The sequence below is a fragment of the Miniopterus natalensis genome, chromosome 20 (genome assembly GCF_054644295.1).
Source record: "Miniopterus natalensis isolate mMinNat1 chromosome 20, mMinNat1.hap1, whole genome shotgun sequence".
In the NCBI taxonomy this organism is placed as follows: domain Eukaryota; kingdom Metazoa; phylum Chordata; class Mammalia; order Chiroptera; family Miniopteridae; genus Miniopterus; species Miniopterus natalensis.
The window spans coordinates 11,987,364-12,005,319 of NC_142100.1; positions in this window are offsets into that span (position 1 = coordinate 11,987,364).

Genomic DNA, 17,956 nt, shown 5'->3' on the forward strand with positions numbered 1-17,956 from the left:
TCAACACTGTTTGGCCAAGGACTCCCCTCTGAGAGATCCTGACTTCCTGAGCATGTCACCCAACACCAAAAACTAGGCACTCAAGCCTCAAGACTGCCTGGGGCCTCAGCCACGCCTTTGGACCAACCCAGTCATTCCTGGAAGCCAAGTCACGTAGCTGCAAAACCTGGGCCCCCCACCCTCCCATACACAAACACATTTGTACACTCACACACGTTCGTTAACACATGCTGACTCACACATGCATACTCACATGCTTGTCACAAGTAAAAACACACATGTGCACATATGCACAGTCACTCATGCACATTCACAACACATCTGCACACCCACCGGCTCCCTCACAAGCATGCACACACATCACACGTGCACACTTATAGGTTCATTCACTCACACCTCACACACCCAAACATGTACACTCACACACATGGACGTGGGCAGGCTCACATACTCATACACCCTTGCACACTGGCATGTTCACACTCATAATTCACGTGCACACACACAAGCACATTTTGTCTTTTGGTTCTCACTCCGGCCTTTGCACAAACTCTTGCTGACATTCAGAGGTGGATGTTCCACCTGTGGCTGTCCCCTCCTATGTGTCAGGGAAGCAACGTGGTCCCACCAGCTGCTCCAGACCTTCTCCCCGCATGGCAGTGACACCATGTCTGCCCTCGTCACCCAGAGAGACTCTGGGCCAACCAGTGAGTGGGCTGCGGGCAGTGACTTCTGAGGCCTGGCAGCCAGCCAGCATTTCTGCCCAGCTGCCCACCTGCTCAGTGGCTGTCGGGCTGGGCACTCTGGAGCTGGAAATGGGGCCCCAGGCAGGCAGGCAATGGGGAATGAGACAGGCAAGGGCTTGGGCTCTGCCCTATGGGATGGGGATTGCAGAAATAAGACAGCAAAGACTGGGGCAAAGAACTCTTCTCACATGAAACCCATCCCCAAGATTTCTAAAGGCCTGGAAAACATGATTCAGCTGGACCTTGTGCCAAGTGGCTGCACTGGCCCAGGCAACAGAGGTCAGGAGGAGACACTGTGCAGAGGTCCTATAACAAGACAGGACAGGGGTCAAGGTCAAACTCTGGGGCCCAGACACTGGAAGCCAGACAGAGGGGCAGCTTCAGGTGACAGAGTGGGGAAGGAGCTGCACACAGACTTTTCTCCTCACCTGGGGGGACACTGTGGGGCTCCAGGTGGCACCAGGGCTGTCCAGCCAGGGAGAGAGTCAACGCTGGCAGGTCTGGGGGGCTAGGCAGGGGGTCAGGGTCTGAGTTTGGGGAGAAGCTAGTTAAGAGTAGAGAGCTGGAGGGGACTGCAGGCTATGCTCTCGCTGTGGCAACATGAGAGCTGTTGGTCTGTATGGCCCTCTGCGCCTCTGCCTGCCACCTGACATGACTTTGAGGGTGATGGCAGCTCTGAGACCTCCAGGGCCAGATGCTGGCGTGGGGAGATGGGCCTGGCAGGCCAGCTCCCCTGGAGCAGGAGGCCACAACCTTGATCAAGGACAGAAGCACAGCCAGGAGAGTCTCCTCCTCAACCAGGGGCAGCCCAGCCCCTCCATGCATCAGGCAGAAGCTGAGAGGCAGCTGAGCCTACAAGGCAGGCAGGGGCATGGGGCAGTAGCAGGCAGGGTGAGGCCAAGCAGAGGAGGGAAAGGAGGCTGGGGGACATGCTGACAGTTGGCTGTCTTAGTTCAGGGGTCTACCAAGCAGCCATGCTTGGAGGGGGCCTCTCAGGAGAGAGGTGAGGGAGGCTGCACAGAGGGTGTCCACCAGCCTAACTCAGTCCACGCCTGGCCCACAGCAAGAGAAGGGTGGGCAGGCTGAGGGGGACTGCAGAGCAGAGGGCCGGGAGAACTTCAGAGGGAGCATGTGGATGTGTTGGAATCCCACACATCTGGTCTGGACTGTCACAGGTCTGCCATGCATCCTGTGGGGGCTCAATGCCATCCCTTTGGCACAGGGATTATCAAATGCATGAATGAATGAGTAAGTGAGTGAGTGAGTGAGTGAGTGAGTGAGTGAGTGAGCAGTCACTGGCTCCCCCCAGGGTTACATCAAGGCCACCTGAGGCCCCACAGGGATGGGTCTGGACTGGTGTCATGCAGCCCTTTCTGGAAGGGTGTCAATCCTTGGTCCTCACTGGCTGGGGGAGGAGGGACTCCACACAAGGTTCCTCCCAAAGGCTACACTGAAGCTTGACCCAGTGTCTGTTCCCAGGACCTCCCCTGCCCAGGAGTTGATCACCTGACTGAGCCGCATTTAAGTGCCCAGGGAGAAAAGTCCGTTCTCCTGGTTCCACTTTAATCCATCAGTTCCATTTATGATTAATTTCTCAGTGCCCAGGGTCACCATGGAGCTGCAGTGCCCAGCAGAGATTAGCTGCCAGGTCAGCACTGCCTAGGTGGCAAGGGAGACTTCTAGGGTGCTGGGCCAGAAGGCCACTAGGTGGGACATGGCTGTACATCCTGTGTTTGACCAGGAACTGCAGTGCTCCCGGCCTTGGTGGGCACTGAGCCCAAATAGGTGTGAGGGACTCACAGATGGCCTGGCAGAGACACTGTGTCCAGCCCCTCCCTGACCCGCTCCGCTCCACCCTGGGCCTTGAAGCCACAAAGAGGGTCCAGGGGGTCTCAGGCAAAGTTTCTGAAGGGCAGAGACCAGTGGCTGGATAAAGGAGAGGGAAGTCCCAGAGCAGAGAGGAGCTGCCCCAAGAAGGGGCAAGAGGAGCTTGGATCAGATGCTGAGCCCCTGCTGTGTGCCCAGGGCACCTAGGCCTGTCCTGCTGCAGGGGAAGGTACCCTTACAGGAGTGGCTTTGTCCTGGTCCCTATCCAGCCACCAGATCCTGCTGAGATGCCCCACACAGGCATGGACTCTGGGTAGGCTGGGCTCAGTCAGCTCCCCGCAGGGTCCAGGCAGAGCCTGGGCAGCCCCCCAGGATGGCCTCTGGCCTGCCAGGCATGGTTGGCCCTCAGCTGAGCCCCACAACCCCTGGCACACTCCATGGCTATTGGTGGTCAACCTGGATGCCAAGTTCAGACCCCAGCTCTGGCCCCACTTGCTCGGCGCCCTGCAGAGCCTCAGCTGCTTCACTGTGACCGGGTGACATTGTCAGGCCGGGATTAAGCAGGTTGGTTTGGCTATCGCTCTGGGTATCTCAGAGGAACGCACAATGCTGGAGGGCGAGTGGATTAGACAGCGGTCAATATTTGTGGAATTGAATTGAATCCGTCAACTGGGAGCTGCGCGTGTTCTGGTTAGTCTTGCGGTTTCTGCTGCTGGCAGGCAAAATCTAGCATGAAGGGTCCTTGAAGACCCCAGCCATACCTGCCCCCGAGGCAAGAGGCCGATGGGAGCCTGGTGTCTACCAGGCTCAGCAGGCTGGGCTGGGTGGGTGGGGGGTTGAAGCCAGGGCTGGTGGTTAGGGACAAGATCCCAGGAGTACTGACACCGGGGTGGGGAAACCAGAAAGGCAGGAAGTCGGGTTCAGCTGGGGTTTCAGGCTGAGGGTTTGTGCCCTGGGCCCCCTCCCTCAGTGCTGTGCAGGCCCCACCCACACTCCTGGGTCCCTGATGGTCCTTCAGGAAACGGGGTGTGTTGGGCCTGGTCTCCCAATGATCAGGCTGCAGGGCCACATAGTGCACCTGCTAGTTAGCATCCCGGACAGGCAGCCAGAGGGACTGACAGTGGGGACGAGGGGTGTGTGGCACAGGGTGGCACTGGGCCCTGGTCAGGGTGAGCCCCGGCTGGGCTGAGGCCTGCTCTGACTCTGAGATTCTCATAGCTGCCCTCCTCCTCAGCCAGGCCAGGCCTATAGTGCCCAAGGAGGGGACTCATGATGACCCTGGCCCATTGCCCGCCCTTGCCGCCCCAGCCCTGGATCCTCCCAGGATTGTCGGAAGGCTGGCGCTGCCCACCTCCAATCCCCAAAACCCAAATTGGATTAGCTGTGTTTAGTAAGCAGCAAAGCTGCTTATATTTGAGCAAGAGCTCAGCAGATTATGCTGGGCCAAGGGAGTGCCAGGCTGTGTGAAGGGAGATTTGAAGGAGGGAAGCTGCACTAAACAAGTGTTAATTGAAAGCAAACCCAAGGGGTGATCCACCTCGGCTCGGCCCCACCTGCCTGGTGAACGCCTTCTCCAGTGGGCACTGGGGGAACCACAGGGAGCAGGCACAGTCAGGTCCCCAGGACTGCCCACAGGAGAAGGGCGTGGTGGAGGGGACACTGAGACAGGGCCTGAGTATATGACCTGGTGGTGGGTCTCTCTGTGTCCATGGGCAGGGAAGTGGTCCTCAGGCTGCCGGAGGGGGTGGGGGGCAGGGAGACAAGGAGAAGAGAGAGCACAATGGGGGAGGACTGAAGTGTCTGGGGAATGGGGTACTTCTTGGAGGGAAGCCAAGGCTGCCAGGAAAGGGGGTGCTGAGAGGGACATAGCCCACCATCCCTTCACCATCCACTCGTCTCCCAGGGCTCCCAGGGCTCCAGGGGCTGAGAACAAAGCCCAGAAGCCTGACGGGACCACATCCAGCCACGGTGTTGGGGGATTGGCAGTGGACAGGGTGCAAGTGAGGAGCAGGGGCGGGCCAACCATGGGATCCTCTGAGCTCTGTTCCTGAGGATATTCCCCCAAGGTGTCTATGACCCCTGGGTCCCCGAGTCAGGGTCCTCCAGTCCTCTGGCTCATTTCCCAGCTCCCTGAGGTCATCCTGCCCCCAGACCCGGCTGCTTCAGCTGATCCCGGAGCAAGCGAGCAAGTGAGGACCATCAATTATTTAGCTCCTGCCTCTCAGCCTTCTCTCTGTTAGTACCTCGTGAAATTGGGGAAAATAAATCTCTCAGCTGGCTTCCGCCGCTGACAGGGAGCAGGCGGGTGCCAGGCGATCACAGTCCGGGCCCTGGCCCCCCGGCCCTAAGCCAGCACGGAGCACCCAGGATGGTCTGCTCGGCTTCTCTGCTATTAAATCCATAATTCAGCAGAGATGAAGTGGCTCTACGCACCCTGGTTCCACAATGAGGAAGGTCCACCCACCAGTCCTGACTGGGAGGCTGTGGAGAGGGTGACACTCTCTGCTGCACATGGGCTGACTTACTGGGGACCACCGGGTTTCAGGAGCCGTGTTTAAATCTGTGCCCAGTGGAAGTTTTCCCCGGCACCTCCCTCGGTGAATCACAGAGCCCACTGCTAACAGGGGGGACCAAGGGGGCCAGACAGCTGAGGATCACGGGTGCAGGACCTGCAGAGGTAAATGAGGAGCAGGGTGCTGGAGCCCCACCTCTGCAGGTCTTGAGGTGGCCCCTGCGAGAAGGGCAGTGAGGGCAAAGGAAAGCAGTCACAAGGCAGCAATACAAGGTGGGCAGGGGAAGGACAGAGTGGGGGCAAGGACAAGACCTACTGTGAGAGCTCTGCTCCCAACAGAGCCATGCCCACCCTACAGATTCTGCCCAGGGGCTCACTCTTAAACCCTTTGGGTGCATGGCAATACAGGGGCTCCAGGAATCCTGGTGATTCCAGGCCAATGGACCAAAGTGTATGCAGAGCAGAGGGGCCTGGCCTGGCCCAGTGCTGGGGAGTCGGGCAGCTGATGGAGGCCCTGCGAGGACCTGCCCAACTTCATCTCCAGCCCCTATCTGCGTGCCCTTCCCCCCTCCTCACACCCACAGGACAGGAGCTGAGATCCAGGTGACAGAGGCTGGAATAACCACCCAGTCCTTGCAATTAGCAGTAATGAGTTGACAGGAGCCCAACACAGGCCACAGGTCAAGTGCTAATAGAGGCTGATAATAAACTTGACAAAGCTAGGCAGTGGAACAGCCCCTTCTGTCTGGCCAATTTCAGCGAGAAGGGGCGAGGCTGCTGCAGAGGGAGAGGCTGGGCCAGGAGGAAACGCACAGAGCCAAGTCAGGGCCCAAGATCCCCCATCGGCCCTCAGCCCCAGGAGGCCCCCCTGCCCTGCTCACTAGCCCCCTCTCGGGGAGCTGTTCCTGACTCAGCCACCTTGCACCCCTGTGGGTCAGGTACACAGGCTGGCTGCCCCACAACTGTGTCACAGCTGGATCAGACTATCCAACTACCTGGAGCCTCCACCTCTCAACGCTGCCTCCCACACACAGGCCTCCCAGAGTCGCAACCCCTCTCCTCTGCCGCCCTGTGGCCCAGACAGCCACCAAGTCCATGTCTAGTTTTGGGTACCAACCACCTGGAACCTGTTTCTGCCACAGCTTCAGGTCCCTCCCCTTCCAGCAGACCTGTCCCCTCCCTCCCTCTGGGCCTCTACCTCCGTTCACCTGGCCAATGCTAGCATCTGAGCCAGCACCCAGCAACATTAGGGATGGATGGGGCTTTGCAGCCTGATGCTGAGTCTCTTTCCTCTGTGACCAGCCAAGCCTGCCTCTCACCTCACTCTGAATCATCGGGTTTTGTGACCAAGGAATGGGCTAGTCCATCACAGCGAGGCCTCATCTTGTCCAAACCATGTGCGGGGGCTCAGGCGTGGTCCCCACCTGTGCCCCTTTCACCACACCTGGCTTGGTAAGTCTCTGCAGCGCTCCCAGGAAGGCTCTCCTTTGCGGGTCCCAGGACAGAAGCTCATGCCGAGGGACTGTCCCGCATTCTGTTCCCTCTAGGCACTGCTCTCTCTTACAGTATTGCCCTCAGAGACCGCACAGCAAGACTTGCTCTCAGGCTCTCCCACCCCTGAGCACCTTCATGGGCCACTCTCACCACCCGAGGGCAGGAGCAGGGCCTCCCTCCTACTCTGCCTCCTCGTGCCTCCATTCCCGCAACCCCCCAGCCTGACAAGGTCAGCTGCAACAGGAAACGCCAACACTGCGTGCTGGGTGCCAAGTCGCCTTGGGATAAGTTATGGCGGGGAGAAGGACTCTGATGCTGATTAAAATCTCACGGTTTGCTGCTTGGAAGGAAAGATGAGCCGGTGACAAGCTTGTTTCGGGAGAGCGTCCCGGGCCCTGGTGGTAGGGAGCACCTGGCCTCTCACAGCATAAACCCAAATTCTGCCCCCTTAATTATATCCCCGCACTGACTCAATTGTCCTGCAAGGTGGGGATCGAGCCTCCGTGCACAAGCCTCCGAGCCTAAAGCCGAGAGACCCACATGGACCTTAGGACACAGACCTGACCACTGGGATCCTACTGCCCACCCAGTGCTGTCCTGAGGGAACCCAGCTAGCCCGGGGAGCCCAGAGGAGCCATAGCATGGGTCAAAGGCCGGGGTTCAGAGCCTATGACAAAGGGGTCAAAGAAGTCCTGGTGGGAGGGAACATTTCCAGAGCATTCCAGGGTGCCTCCTACGCACCAGGTTCTGTGTTGGGCAAGTCTCAAGTGTTAACTTGATGACTGATGATCCCATTTTATAGGTGCAAGAACTGAGGCTCAGTCAGCATCTCGCATGAGTGGCCGAGCTGGGACTTCAACTAGGACCCTTGGGGCTTGAGCCCACCAAGTCATGCCTCCAGTGGGTGCAGACAAAGGCAGGGCCTCATCCTGAGAAGCCCTGGGGTCTTCATGAAAGAGGGTGGAGACAGGTGTGAGCTGAGCAGTGATGCCAGTGTCTCGGTAGCCCCCTTCCCTTTCCTGCACCATGCCCCCCACCATCCAGTGTCCCGAAGCCTGACACAGGGACAAAACGGGCTTCCACAGAACACTGCTCACCTCCCACACACGCACTATCTGGCTGAGTCCTGCCTACCTTGGTCTCATCCCTCCAAGTTTCCCAGTGTCCCCAGCTCACTCTGCTACCCTCTTCTGCAGCCCTTGACTCCAATTTCTCTGTCCTCAGCCCTGACTCCACAACTTTTTTCTGTGCTTTGTGCATCTGTGCTGTTGGGTCTGTCCCTCAGTGGCTGAAACCTGGAGGCTATTGAGAAAAGTTTACTTGGGAAGGGAGGGAGGGAGGGAGGGAGGGGGGAGGGGGGGAAAGGAGGGATCCCAAGGAATCCTCTTGATCGGAGCATGGGGCCCAAAAATATGGGCTGGAGGGTAAGGTGATACTGACAGAAAAAAACACACACTGAAGCCACTGAAAGAAACTAGATGTAAACAGAGGCAAATATTGAGCAAATTCCCCATTGGAAAGAACTGTCTAAGAACAAAGGCAAAGATGAGAACACTTTGTGTAAAAGCTCAACTCTCAGGTGGCTCACAAGACACCATACAGTTAAAAGGCAAGCAATGAATCAGGTAAATTTTTGACACTAACATGACAAAAAATGAATCCCATTAACATAGCAAGAGCTTATCTGAAGCCAAAACACCAAGGACGTGACCAAATTGCAGACGAGGCAACAGCTTGACTGCATGAGAAATTAAAGCGGGGAATCGGCTTTCCCCAAACTGCAGCCCCACTGAGTGCCCCGGGCCCTCCAGCCGGGTACCACAGAGGGGGGGTCATCTGCCGAGGGTGGGGTCGGTGGGTCAGGCTTCCAGCGGCCTGAGTCCTGAGCTGCTGAACCTCTCCGGGGACTCAGGCGGCAGGCCCAGCTGTGTGGACTCGGGTGCGGCCACCGTGCTACTTGTAGCTGCAGAAAAGGTGGAAACAGCTACAACAGCCAACATGCAAAGTGAAAATGCAGAACAAGTGCAGAGAGTCGCATGTGAACTTGGAAGAAAGAGTGTGTGCGCAGAGCAAGGATGGAGGGAACTAAACTATCATTAGTCATGGGAGTCTCCATTATTTAGAATAAATATATGAAATATACAGACGTGGGGAAGGAATTCCTGGAGGATGAGGCCAGGACAAGAGCGCTTGGGTGCCCTGGAAAAGCCAAAGCAATAATGTCAGCGCCGTCTGTGTGATGTGAGTCACTGAGGCCTTCCCAGGCTCAAGTCATCCCTGGGGAGTGGAAGGACAGCCCCAATCCTGGATGAGGGTAGCTGGGGGGCAAGTGGGCATGTGGACGGAGGGTGAATGAATGGGTGAACAGACATAAAAGTAGACAGCCTGATAGGCAGGCGGATGGGCAGATGAGTGGATGAGCAGATGGGGGAATGAATGCAGGGACGAATGAATAGGTGGATGGGCAGGTGTTTGGAAGGATGAGTGAGTGGGTGGATGGTGGATGGATGAGTGGATGGAGGGATGGAGGGATGGATGGAGGAATGGAGGGATGGAGGGATGGATGGGTGGATAAATGGACAGACAGGTGGGTGGGCAGGCGGATGAATGGAGGTAATAGGTGGGGGCTTCTGGTGTGTAAGCCGTAACCATGGACCTCTCCCCTAGTCTGTCCCTTTGCCCCTCCCTGCCAGGAGCACTACTGGGCCTATCTTTTACAGGGAGCACACAGTCCCTTTGCTGAAGCCTCGGCCTCAACACCCCCAGACCAGCCCCTTGCCCTGGGGCTGTGAACCAATCCTCTGCCAAGAGCCTTGGGTCCCAGGTGGCTGCCCCCTCCCCTCTGCCCACCCTCTGGGCTGTTTAATAATATGCAGGATAGGTCCTGACATAGCCACCATGAATCTTTTCCTTGCCCTGCAGTCAGTCAATCACCAATCGGCTCCAAAGTCCCTGGATCAGAACGTGGGCTGGAGGATAAGGTGGGGCTGATAGAAGAGAACCGAAGCCACTGACAGGAAGTAGATGTAAACAGAGGCATCTGGATGTCTCAGTGGCTCAGCCTACGCAGCAACGTGGCCCAGCCATGGGAGCCACAGCTGCAGCCAGCTCTGGATGCCGTTGGCTACATATATTGAACTTGAAGCATCGGATTACATGTTTGTTCAATAGCAATAAACTCCCAAAGTTTTATGGGGTCATAAAACCGCTGCCTCGGCTCCCACTTAGGCAGTGTGTAATGCACACGGGCCCGCTTCCCTGCTAATGGGGCTGCGCGAGTGATTTGGGGCTATTAGCTGGAAACGTCACATCTGCATTTCCCAAATTTTCATAAAGCAGCCCCACTGGAATACACCAGACCTAGCCTTGAAGTTCGAGAGAAACAGAGTGAGCTGGAGACATGAGAGATGGTTAGAGAGGGGGAGACCAAATGGGGGCAGTGAGTGGAGGGAAGAAGAAATGTCCATGATATAGGCCGGGAAAGACAGGTTCCCACCACCCAGATGCCACCCCTGGAGCCTGTCCTGCCCAGCCTCCCACAGGACAGGCTCGGAGGGCATCCCCTGAGGGTCCAGGGCCCCAGCCTTGCCCTCTAGGGAGGACAGTTCCTACAGGTGGGAGCTCAGAGAAAGGATTGGGAAAGGGGGTGCTATACGGGTAGAAGACAGAGAAGGGAGGATGGGAGCTCCAGGCAAAGGGAGCAGAATGTGCGAATGTGCCGAAGGGTGATGGAGTCCCAGACGACCCCATGGGCCAGCCAGGGATTCTGACTTGATTCACGGAAAAAGTGATCAGAGAGATGGAGGGGACAGACCAGGTGGCAGCGATGCAGCTGCAGGAAAATAGCCAGAATGATCCTGAGCAGGCAGGGCTGCTTCTTGAAGTGTGCGTTTGGGGAGGGTGCCCTCTCTGTGTCCTGGGAGCCAGGGTGAGGTTCTTGCTAGGGGCAGAGATGAGAAAGGCAGCTTAGGTGGTAAAGAGCTCCAATCTCAGGGGCATGCCACCAGCAGAAGGAGGGCAGGGGCCACAGACAGAGCCCGGAGGGAGGCTGTCTTAGCAGGGTTCTTAGCCACAGGTACAGACTTGCTCAGGTACCCATGAGAGACACCCAGACAGGAATGGGGATGGGGGAGGGGAGAGGTAGGCATCATTTGAGCTGGAAGCTTGTACAGGGTAGGCCCAGGCAGGGGTGTAGAGGAACAACAGGATGCTACCTGTCAACCCACCTCAGACGTGGCCCCATGAGGGTAAAGGGATGGTTTCTGCTGGACCCTTGGGTGGACCCAGCCATTGGTACTAGCCCTCTTGCTATGTGGCCAGTACATTTAGGGCCAGGCTATTAGCAACCCTGAAGTTAGCATGTGGATGACTTTGCCCTGATCCTTGTAACTTTGCTATCGACCCAGATCCTCGGAAACACATTGATTTGCCTGAATCAATATTTATTGCAGCTTCAAAGGATAGAGTTGTGGAACTGTAGGCTGATGAATGGAAGCAAAGCAACCAGAGAGGGCAGAGCCTCAACACTCCCCACACCCTGCTTCACTGACCTCAGCACGTGCCCTACCCCCATCTAAGGGCAACCTGGCTCAGGTGCAGACACAGAACATGACTTTCCACATCCCAAGTATCCTGGGGGCCCCACCTCACCCTCCTCCTGCCTCCCGTTCTTGCCCCAACCAAGTCCACTGATCTGGTCCACACGGTCAGCTTCCTGAGGCCCAGGACAGGGGGCAGGGGTTAATCTGGAGGCAAAGGGTAGAGTCGAAACCTGTTTTGGCCAGGTCAGCAATAGGAAGAGTGGACATTTCTGAGCTTCAGGGCCACCAGCCGAGCTAAACAGGTTTGGATGGAACAGCATCGGCCCACAGGCCCCAGGAGGCAGCTCCCCAGGGATATCAAGAATGCTGGGAGGGTAGGACACAGAGGTGTGACTAGGAGATGGCATCGCCCCAACCCAGCCAGGGAGCACAGGGGCTAGGCAGGCAGGACACATGCAATTCCAGTGCAACTCTGTGTCCCCAAGGAGCTGCCCCCCCCACCCCCACAACTGTTTTATAGACTAAGAAACTGAGGCTTAGAGAGATTAAAAACCCTTGCCCAGGACACCAGCAAGAGGCCCTCAGCAGCTGCTCGAGCAAGTATTGGGTGCCTACTGCATGTACTTCCTAGCACGCCAGGGGTAGGTGCTTGCTGCCCTTGGAGCATGGCAGGACCTATGCTGGGGCTTTGGAAGATGCTGGGGTGGGGGCTGGGGTGGGGGTACACTGCTACCGCTGGGAGAAGCTAAGTCAACAGTCAGGGAGCTGGTGGGACCCAGGGCCACGTAGACCAGCCCCTCCTCTTGACCCTAGAGCCCGAGGTCAGGAATGTCTGCACCCTTGAGGAGAGGGTCAGTGACAGGACAGTCCATCAGTCAGGAGCCTTGTTTACTTGCCACCCCCTGCCAGTCATCACTTCCTACTGAGAGGCCACCAACTATGCCTATGGCGGGTCCGTCCTCCCATTAGGTGGGCATTGATTTCTGTGTTTCCAGCAGAGCCTGGAATTAATATCTGGCATTTGGTTGTTTGGGGAAAAACAGCATTCGTGTTGTCTGTGGGGCATCCAGGCCTCTGAGATTCTTGTTCAAATGTGAGCCTGGACAGCAGGCCTCACACCTGACTGCACAGTTCCAGAGTGTGAGGCTGCAGGAGGCTGCAGGACCTGCCCTGGGCTGCCCAGCAGCTCCAAAAGCCAGCCGTGTGGGGCCTGTCCCTTGCCAGAGGCTGTTGTCCCAATGTCCCCGCTAGTGCCTCAGGCTTGTGGCCTGATAGCAGCATCCCCTCACCCCCAAAAAGGACCCTTACTCCCCCCGCCCCTTACTCCGTGCCTGGAGCAGCAACTGCACTGTGCGCTGAGCAGGGCTCGCCGAGTGCATGGGTTCAAATCCATGAATAGAGCCCATCAGAGCTGTTGGGGGGGTGGGTATCTGTCCAGACTAGATGGGGCCTAGGAGGGCACTGGGAGGCAGCTGCTACCAATGGAAAGCAAAAATGTGCAGGGACCAAGCTGGGCATTCCACACACCTCATTTCCCGGGGGCCTCACATGGTCTCTGAGACTGGACAGTCCTCACCACCCCACTTACAGGGAGTCAGGCTGACCAGCTTAAGGCCCTGAAACCACAATCCGTGGCCAGGCCCAGTCTTCGGACCCCTTATCTCCAGAACAACGTGGTCTGGGTTTTCTTTGTTCCTGGCTCTAATCCACACATGTTCAGCCTGGAAGCCAGAGGAGAGGCGGCAACAGGAGAGGCAGATGGGGCAACATCAGAGGCCTGGGGTGGAAGGCGGGGGCCCAGACTTTCAGGGCCTGTTCCCTGCCAGGCCGCACTGCCTCGGTTAAGTAGAGACACCCTGAGCCTCAGTTTACCCTCTGTGAAAAGGGTGTGAGTGGAAAAGCAGTCCGAAAAGGCTGCCCCTTGTCACCGCCCATGTGGGTCTGTGAGAGGAAGGCCCTGACCGAGGTGGGCTTTGGGAGCAGCCCCCAGCTGACTCACGGCTCTGACTTCCCCGAGACACTCCATTCCCTGCCACCTTTCCAGTGAATAAATACGCAGGAAGGTTGACAGGCAAATAAAAAACAGCTGGACACAGGTTCAAGGGCACAAGCAGGCATGAGACCAGGGGGACCCTGGGAACCCAGGGCTGGATAAGCAGGGCCATGGTCACCTCAGCATTCAGGCAGCCAATGGCAGCTTCGGCTGAAGGACAGCAGCCAAGGGGACCAAGCTGGCCTGGGCAGTGACAGAGGAGGTGTCCTCTCCCTGCTCACCCAGCCCACACACCCGCCCTGCCGAGGCCCGCACTCCACTCCACCCTGCATCTGCCCACCTGCTTCACTATTGTTTACTGGAGAGTTTTCTTCAAATGGATTTTTTTTTTTACTTAAGTGATTATATTTTGAAAGGAAATCTTACAGCACCACTGGAAATGGAAAACAAGCATTGAAGGAGGCAAATAGAAGGTATCTGTGCAAACAATGAAAACAAAACATGTCATAAAATCCCATGAGGCCCAGGACTGCAGAAGCTGGAGCCCTCCCCAGGCAGCTTCAGCTCCACTCAGAGCTGGGAGGGGCCCTGGTCCCAGTCACTCCTCAGTTATGAACCCCGATCCCATCACATCTCGGGACAGGGCTCTCTCACCTACAGGAGAGCACCTGCCCCAAGGCCAGAGAGCTCTTCCTATATTCCCTGTGTAGTGGGAAATGAAATGACAGAATCTCAACCCTAGTTCAGAGATGACGTCTGGGAACAGGGACTCCCACCTCCTTCTGTTTGTCCCAGGCCCTGGGGCCCGGGTCAGCCCCGGTCTCATCCCAATCCCCTGTACAAGGCTCTGGGTAGAGCAGTAATACCTCAACCCTGCCTGGCGGCATCCACAGGCAGGCTACCCGCCCTTCTATTAGACTCCCCTATACCTCACATGCGCAAGGCACTGAGAAGTCCTGCAGGAAATGCCTTCACTTTGTTTAATGCAGGGTTTCCCTGGGGGACCTTTCTCCCCTGGCTCTACCCTGGGTCTGGAGGAGTCTCCAGGGAGGACAGATAAACAGACAGCCCTCCTGGACAGATCACGTAGGTCCATGTTGGTGAGTGCGCTTACGAATCCAGCTTCACTCCAACATTGAAATGATTCCCACCCAGATGGAATCTTCTGTTCTTCGTGTTGGGTCCAGCAAAGCCACAGGACACACAGGGCTGCCATGGCTTCATTAATCCAGGCCAGGGACTCCAAGCCCCGTTTACCTGGCCACACTCAGGCCTGTGAGGGTATCTGCACAAGGGCATCTGCCCAGGCCTTCTTCTGTGACACCTGCCTCATGAAGCCGCTTGATAGGTGCCACACGAGTTGCTGGAAAGGGGCTGGATCTGCGGTGGGCCTGGCCTGGCAGGAGATGTCACTGAAGGCAGTGCAGCTTCTGCTTCCCAGTGGCGGTGCTGGCAATGTTGTGGGGATGGCCAGGTCCACCGTGCCCTGCGAGCCACCGCCAGGAACTGAACCTAAGAAATGCGGGTGTATTCCCAGGCTTCCTCTGCCAGCTCGCTTATGACATGGAGAGTTGCAGGTAACCCAAATGTCCGGCCAGGGGAAGGCGGCTCCAGGAAGGATGGAACACAGGCAGCCACTGAGCCTGTTTCCCGAGACTCTGAAGGCGCAGTGCTTGAGGTCGTGTTGACGGAAAAGCAGGGCCCAGACTCGAGCGCTGCCCGGCGTTAGGGGCCATGGGGCTGGCCCAGCAGAGATGAAGGGAAGCCCATGCCAAGAGCGGCAAGCAGTGGGATGAACTTTCTAGTTTCTCTTTATCATTTTCAGAATTATTATGTTTTGATTTCCACAAAAAATGCGCTTCCTTTTGTAATAACAAAAATCAATAAGTTAAGGCTGGTCAGGTCAGGAATCCCCTGCTCTCCTGGGCCCCACCCCCACTGTGGGCCTCAAGCCCCAACTACAGGCCCCAAGCGTCCCCAGGCCCCTAGCCACCCCCAGACCCGGCTTCTCTGGGTTTGACGGAAGACTCGCTCCATTCCAACTTGGGACAGCTGGTCTCACAGTGTGGGGGACATATCCTGCCAAGAGCCATCTGTCCCCACTGTGCACCAGGCTCCCCAGGCAGGCTCCCCTGCTAGGAACTTCAGAACAGCCACATGTCCCTGCCTCGCCAACCCTGAGTCCTCTTGGGGCCAGGAGCCCCCCAGAGCCCTGCACAGAAGGGTCAAGTCTGGGCTCTGGACCGTGGACCACACTTAGTGTAGCTTTCAGCCAGGCACTGCCCTGGGGAAACGTTGAGCCTGACTTTGGGCAGAGCCTGGACCAGCTTGGGAGGTGCGTGGGATGGGTGGACACTGCCAGAGACACTGTACTCACCCCGTGCATACTCAAGACATATAGAAACAGAACAGGGAGGTACCTGCTGTTGCCCTGTTAATAGACCAGGCTCAGGGACACATGCCCAAGGACGCAAGGGACAGACACGGGGCAGAGCTGAGTGCATCTCAGAGTGGCAGACCTGTGGGAGTGAAGAGCGCATGGCTGTCAGACATCGCCGGGCCAGCCTGACCACCACACACAAGACAGATGTCCTCAGCCATGGGGCCGGCAGGTAGACTGAGGTACAGACGGGGCCAGAGAGCATAGGAAGCATGGGCCCAGCTCAGCATAGATGCAATGTCCATGCGTTTGAACCATCCCACATGGCCCGGGGTCCAAGAAGAGACAGGTCCAGATCTAGGGTAGAGACATGAATCCAGGGAAGAGGGGACATTGTCACCTGGGTTGGTGACAACACGAAGCAACACCGAGAAGAATGAGAGATGGAGGCAAAGAGCAGACAGGAAACAACAGCGGTGGGGAGAGATGTGGGGCCAGTGAAGCCTGGAGGAGGAGCTCAAGCGACAGGGCCTGCGGAGGGAGCTGTCCCCAGGGCCACCCAGCCCCATCATACAGAGGAAGAGCCTGAGGTCGCAGGCTGAAAGCAGGTCTTGCCTGGCCCCCTTCACCCCTTCTGCGTGGCAGCCAGCAGCTGAGCACTCACTTCTTGGGGAGCACAGACTGTCTGATGATCACAACTGGATTAGGTCCTGCTCCTAGCCATTAAACTGTAAGAACAAATGGAAACCTATTTCAGAATCACTGGCAAAGGAAGGGCCTCTCCCCAGTGAGGGCCAAGCCCTGGGGTCAGGCAGCCGGTGACCCTCACTGACGTCAGGACCAGGAAAGTCACCAGGAGGGACTCCGATGTGGGTGGCCAGAACACAGGAAGGTAGTGGCCACAGAGGAGACCATGGGGACCTGAGCCTAGCAGTGTGGGCAGGAGGGGACAGCCAGGCTGGGTTGCAAAGGAAGGCGGACCAAGTCCCAAGCTAGAGTCTTTCCTGGTGCCCTAGGCCCATGTCTTCACCTGTCCCATCTGGATCTCTCCCCCTGGGTCCTTCAGCTGTCCTGTCACTGTGTTACCTGGTACCCTCCATCTCATAGCCCCCCACCCTGGGAGTTTGCCTCCCCTCCCTCTGACCCCTCTCCCACACAGACCCTTCCACGGACCTCCTGGCCTCTGCCCCACCCATGGCCCCCAGCTGCCACAACTCCCTTGTCACAGCCCATTGTATGCCCCTCACTGGGCTTGGTCCAGGCCCAGCCAGCCAATAACCAAAGTTCCCCCACTGGGCCACCAGGCCTCCCCACCACTTTTCCAGCCTGACACAGTTCTCGGGGATCCTGGTGGCTGCTGCCAGGAAGGGTCCCCAGGGAAATCAGTTGATGCCAATAAACCTCCCTCAGACACCCATAGTCCCAAGTGCACCATCCCTCTTCCACATCGACCGGCCACCAGGGCTGCAAAGCTGGCCCGGACAGGCCCCGTCCATCAGCGTTTCCCCTGGGGGCTGACCCCCTCTTGCCCTCCCCGAGGGACTCTAGAGAAGGTGCGGCAGCCTCGTGCTCGGCAATGTCCAGCAGGGGCTGCCCGGCTCCGCCATGAGGCCAAAACCCGTTTCCAGCCTCAGCTGGCAGGAGGGGGGCGGTAGGGGTGGGGCAGTACCCACTGCCCTGCCAGCCTGACATTTCCAAACAGGCCGGCTGCACGTCCTCAGCAGCAGAATGAGCTCTGTCAGGGCCCCCCGCTCCCCGTGCCAGCCTGGCTGCCCGAGCGTGGAAGGGAGAGGCCGAGCAGCTCGCCAGGCGCGGGCACCAGGCAGCCCCGGACAAGCACGTCCACCAGGGGTGCCGTGGGGCCCAGGGCTGGTCTCCTCAGCACCACCCACCCTGCGGAGGGCAAGCTCCCATCCCTGCTGAGTGTGACAGGGTAGGCTGGCCTCCTGACTGAGAGCTGGAGGGGCACCCCAAGACCACCCCCACCCTCCTCCATGGCAAGCATTTGGCTGTGGATGGGGGAAGGGGTGGGAGCCATGTACCCCGCCTGGCCCTGGCCCTCCCCACCCCTGTGCTGGAGGCCAGAGCAGCCCCTCCAGGGACCCATGCGGCCTACAAATCAAAGCCACATCCACCACAGGAGGCCTCAGTGGCCAGTTTGGGAGAGGTTTGCCCAACGCTGATGCCCAGCCCCAACCTGCAAGGTCAGCCAGTGGGGCACCCAGGGGTTGATGACAGCTGGCCCCTCCCCCTCGGTGAAGACGAAGCCATGAGGGAGGACCTGCACCCCACTTTCAGAGTTAACACCCCCAGACATCTGGGCCATCAGCCAGGCATCAGTGCTGTAAAGAAAATTAACAGAATCAAGAGTCTAGGGATGGCACTTGGTCCATGAGGGAGATAGGCCTGGCAGACTCCAGCGGAAGGCCAGGGCCTGGGGGCCAGGGGACCAGCCACCACCTC